Here is a 6,000-nt window from a genome sequence, read left to right as displayed (position 1 = left end):
CACCCAGGTCACCCTTATATTCTATACCTCAGTTAATAAAGGAAAGGATTCCATATACCTGCTGAACCACCTTATTGACCTGTACTGCTACTTCAGGGATCTGTGGACATTCACTCCAACGTCCCTCACTTCCTCTGCACCATTCAGTGTTCTCCCATTAATTGTGGATTCCTTTGACTTTTTTGACGCCTGCTCTCACTGTTCCCTGCTCTCCGAGTGAACTCATGCTCCCTCTCCTGGGCTCTTTATGCTCCACTCTGCTCTCACTGTGTCCAGCTCTCTTAATGTATCAATATTTATTTGCCTTGTGTTTAATTCAAAATATGGATTAACTGTATTTTACAGTTGTAGGTTTTATTTGGTAGTCCTGTACAAGTTGTGGATTGGTATTCAATATTTAGCTCTGTGAAAACGATTGTGAATGAAAATATAACTTTCAATCTTATACATGGGCTAGTCTGCAACCTCCAAGTCCTTCATTTTGTAGTAATGGAATTGATACTGTATCTTTCAGTCTTAATCTCTGTGGGATTTTTGAACTGGTATGTAATGCATAACTTGGTCTAACGTTCTGATGTACATTATTGGGATTCAAAGGATGATAGGAAATTGGGGCATTAGACCATTCAGCCCATCAAGCCTGCTCCAATATTCAAACAGATCGTGACTGATCATCTATCTCTACGCCATGTTTCCCTGCTATCTCCATTTCCCTTGATCCCGTTAGTATTTAGAAATCTATCGATTTCTGTCTTGAATATGTTCAATGATTGATCTTCCACAGCCCTCTGGGATAAAGAATTCCACAGATTTCTCACCCTCTGAGTACAGAAATTCCTGCTCATCTCAGTCTCAAATGGCCTGCCCTTATTCTCAGACTGTGTCCCCTTGTTCTAGACTCACTAGACAGAGGAAACATCCTATCCATATCTACCCTGTCACACCCCATAAGAATTTTGTAAGTTTCAATGAGATCACCTTTCATTCTTCGAAACTCCAGAGAATTTCGGCCCAGTTTCTGCAGTCTCTCATCATAAGACAATCCCACCATCCCAGGGGATTAGTCTGGTGAATCTCTGTTGCACTCCCTCTGTGACAAGTCTATCCTTCCTTCAATAAGGAAACCAAAATAGTACAGAATACTCCAGGTGCAGTCTCAGCTAGACTTTATACAATTGAAGCAATACATGTTTAACCATGTACTCAAATCCCCTTTCAATGAAGCCAACATACCATTTGCCTTCCTAATTGCTTGCTGCACCTGCACACCAGCTTTTAGTGTCTCATGAACAAGGACACCCAGGTCCCTTTGGACATCGACACTTCTCAACCTCTCACCATTTAAGAAATACTCTGTCTTTCTGTTTATTCTACCAAAGTGGAGAACTTTACACTTATTTACATTATATTCCATCTGCCATGTTCTTGCCCATTCACTTACCCTGTCCAAATCCCCTTGAAGCCTCCTTGCATTCATTCGGTACCTTTCAATGAGGTAAATTGTGTCTGTTCTGTTTCAAGTTTTATATTTAAAATGTAACCATGGTGACAGAGTTTATTTAGATCTGATAGTGAGTTTGTTTTTATACTGTGATTGATGTATCAACCTGTCAGCTGTACTGAATTGGAGTGAAATGGAAACAACTTCTGTCTGTCCTCCTGTTGTTTGACTGTTGGATTGAAAATGTGTCTCTCGATTTTGGGATCAGTGTCTGTCTGACTACTTTTATTTGTTCCAGTGGAACTGATGAGCTGGCAGTATCTCTGTGCTTTGGGAGTGATCCTGCACCGACTGTGTGTTGGAACGAGCTCGCTGCACTTTTCTTTGTGTCCAAGAATCACCACATCCAGTCAGTTTCCTTCATGTATTTTCCTGCAGGAATGAAAGAATTGGTGAGGTAGAAGATAGAAAAACGATCAATGTAATCGTCCCAATAATAATCATTATGAACAATCGCGAAATGAAAACCAGGAACACAAACAGTGTCAGTGTCTGACTCCACTGCAGTACTGCAGTATTCAGCTTCTGTTTACCAGGTGTTTGCAGTGGTTTTACAAGAAGTTTGTGACATTCAGAAACAACACAAGCCCTGCACTGCTCAATGACTGGGACTGTCCGATGGAGCAGTGACCTTCACACAGTCACATTTCTATTTCAACGAAAAAACAAGCAGCCACTATTTAAAATGTGCCTTTCACACTTCTCACCTGTTATCTGCAATATATGTTCTTTGTCTAACTGTCCACATCGTTATTTTGCAGCTATTTTCCCCCCACTGTTCACAATCCAACAAACAGTGAGAGACTGGAACTAAAGCAGGAAAATTCCCTCTCCTTTGGGTGGTGAAATTGTCAGTGATTTTCAATAGTGATTTCTTCCCATTGTGTCTGCCTGAGCCTGTACAGACACTGTCCGAGAATGAACACTCCCTTCCCCGTTTCCCCGGCTCACTCCATGTTCCGGGAGCAGCTCCTGCTCCACAGTGTCTGTTACAAACACTCCCCGACTCCCCCTCAACTTCCCACCACTCAATGCTAATCTCTGAGCACATCTGCGGACACGCTCCCAAAGCAGTGGCTGCTGGAAGCAGATGCTGTTTGTTCCCTTCCCCCGGGTCCGGGAAGTCTCCATTAGCAGCTGATTTAAAGCATCTTCCCCTGATTGAGTGAATGGCCTTACAGACTGGGTTGGGGAAGGATGCGCATGCACTCCACTCCTCATTGTGACGTCCCACTGGGGGCGGGGTTATGTCGCGCGTGCGCAGATCTTTGCAGCAATTCAGCATTCAAACATCAATGGGAACTTTCCCCATTTCACCCTCATCAAAGTCCCAAAGAAAGTGAAGAGTGGCTTGGACTGGAGGAAGGGAGGGGCGGGGTAGCGGGAACCTAGAACCCAGAAAGCTGCCCACTTGCCCCATTTGGATGCTCAATTTGCGGTCATTCCCTGCAGGGGGTTTGTTATTATTGAGCCCCTCCTGGTAAAGCAATCCGATAGAAAGAGGGGAGAAAGGAGGGAGCCGGTGTGTTTGCTGGGACCTTGCAGAATTCATTTCAGCAGCAAAAGTCCCGGGTTATATTAACCCGAGTGAAACACGCTGTCAGTGAGAGGAAAACCGAACGGCCCTTTTCATCTTTTCATTGGAAACAAAGTAGAGCCGGAAGTGCGGCGAGCAGAGCAGACACACAAGCTCAATGACAGGAGAGCTCGGCCGTCCCTGAGTTTCAGCTCCCAGCTCTTACATTTCCTCATCCACACTGTCTTTACTGTGGATGTTCAGGGGTTCCTTGTCAGATCTGAGGACTGTATCCATGATACATTCTGAGTCAGGAGATCCACACACTCTCTGTTATCAAGATTTATGGGCAGGAATGTTTCAAAACTTTGTCTATTAAATCATTGTATTATTCACAGAACGAATGAGGCAATCGGTTCATTATTCAGGCCTTGAACTTGGTTTGGGTAGACCGAAAACTGAGAGGTTCAGCACCTTTCTAATTCTTCAATGTTGGCCGTGTGGCCTAATGGGTAAGGCGTCTGACTTCGCTGTATTTAACAAGGTTATCAGAAGATTATAGGTTCGAGTCCTGCCACGGTCATTTTGGGCGATCAGTGTTTAGCACCGCAGCCTCACAGCTCCAGCGACCCGTGTTCAGTACCTGTGCGCAGTTTGAGTTCTCCCTGTGACTGCGTGGGTTTCTTCGCACAGCCAAAGACTTGCAGATTGATAGGTAAATTGGCCATTGTAAATTGCCACCAGTGCAGGGAGGTGGGAGAAGAATGGTGGGGCTGTGATAGGGAATATGGGATTAATGTCAGATTAGTATAAATGGGTGGTTGTTGGTCGGCACAGACTTGATGGGCCGAAGGGCCTGTTTCAGTACTGCATCTATTCATAAATAACTGATTTTTTTGATGAAGTAACAGAATGGTTGATGAAGGGAAAGCAATGGATGTTGTCTATATGGATTTTAAGAAAGCGTTTGACAAACTACCACATAAAAGGCTGGGTAACAAAACTCAGGCTCCTGGAATAGGAGGGTCAGTATCTGCTTCGATTAAAAAATGTATGAAATATCAAGAAAAGCGAGTTGTGGTATTTAGTTGTTTTTCAGAATGGAAGATGGTGGACAGTGATGTCCACAAGGGTCAGTGTCAGGACCACCATATATATAAATGACTTGAATATTGGAATCACAGAATCACAGAATTGTTACTACAAATTCACAATGCTTCCAATTTTCGTATCATCCATAAACTTTGAAATTCTGCCCTGTACACCAAGGTCTAGGTCATTAATATATATCAGGAAAGGCAAGGGTCCCAACACTGACTCCTGGGGAACTCCACAACAAACCTTCCTCTCGCCCGAAGAACATCCATTGATCACTACTCTTGGTTTCCTGTCACTCAGCCAATTCCATGTCCATGTTACTACTGTCCCTTTTATTTCATGAGTTATAACTTTGTTCACAAGTCTGTTGTGTTGCATTGTATCAAACTCCTTTTGAAAGTCAATAAAAGCAAAATACTGCAGATGCTAGAAATCTGAAATGTAAACAAAAAGTGCTGGAAATATTCAGCAGGTCTGGCAGCATCTGTGGAGAGAGAAACAGAGTTAATGTTTCAGGTCAGTGACCATTCAGATGCTGCCAGACCTTTTGAAAGTCCATGTGCACCACATCAACAGCATTTCCCTCATCATCCCTCTCTGTTACCTCATCAAAAAACTCCAGCAGGACAGTTAAACATGATTTTCCCTGAAGAAATCCATGCTGTCTTTCCTGAATTAACCCACATTTGTCCATGGGACTATTAATTTTGTCCCGAATTATTCTTTCGAGAAGTTTTCCCACCACCGAAATTGAACTGACTGGGGAGTGAGACGAGGTGAGTTGCTTTAGCAGAGAGCCAACATGGGTTCGTCAGGCCGAATGGCCTCCTTCTGTGCTTTAGCCATTCTATGATTGTATGATTCTAGCAGCAACTGTTGGTGGAGAGGCAGTGATGCAGGAATGGGTTGACAGAAAGGGGAAAGTCTGGGCTTGTGTGTTTTTGCAGCATTTGCAGCTTGTGTTCTGGTTTGTGAATAAAGGTGATTTGGAAGCTGTGTTCCAAATTGAAGTGTTTATTGGAAGCAAGAAGTTGATGTCAATGAAGAATAAAACGTGTTAAGATGAAGGGTGGTGTGATTGAGGATCGCAGTAAATATAGTGTTGGTGAATTATTTGTGTTAATAAACTTCCACTGCACCCTCTGCTGCAGGCTGCTGTTTATATCCAGCTGTGTATTAGTGCTGTGTGTTAACTAGATAAATGTTTGTTTCAACGCTGTTTATAAAGCAATAGCATTGCACTCAAACAGTCCCAGACATAGCAACACACGTACAAAAGCAAAATACTGCAGATGCTGGAAATCTGAAATATAAACAGAAAATGCTTGAAATAGTCAGCAGGTCTGGCAGCATCTGTGGGGAAAGAAACAAAGTTAATGTGAGCGAAGGAAACAGACCTGAACTGTTAACTGTTTCTCTCTGCACAGATGCTGCCAGACCTACTGAGCATTTCCAGCATTTTCTGTTTTTATTGCAGCAACACCTTTGATCAGCAGTAGCGGTGATTGTGCGAGCCTGGGGGCATCCGGGAAGATACGTTTCACTATAAAGTACTTACCTGGCGATTCGGCGGACACGGACACGGGGACTGCTGGGTAAGTGAACTTATAAATTCGGGCAGTGGCTAAACCCGAAACACTACACGTGTCGTGTCTCCCACCCATCCTCCTCCTCCAACCAAAAAAAAGGACTCTTGTGTGGAGGGTTTGGTAAGGTAAGGTTTTCCTTTATATTTTTTTATTCTCTGTTGTCAATTTGGAGCAGAGGGGATGGAAGCTAGGGCAGTTGCATACTCCTCTTGCAGGATGTGGGAGGTAAGGGTCACCACTTGTGTCCCTGCTGACTTCACCTGTGAGAAGTGCACCCAACTCCAGCTCCTCACAGA

This window comes from Heterodontus francisci, unplaced genomic scaffold (genome assembly GCF_036365525.1).
Source record: "Heterodontus francisci isolate sHetFra1 unplaced genomic scaffold, sHetFra1.hap1 HAP1_SCAFFOLD_43, whole genome shotgun sequence".
Lineage (NCBI taxonomy): Eukaryota > Metazoa > Chordata > Chondrichthyes > Heterodontiformes > Heterodontidae > Heterodontus > Heterodontus francisci.
The sequence above is the reverse complement of the archived record's forward strand: the minus strand, read 5'-3'. Positions refer to the sequence as shown.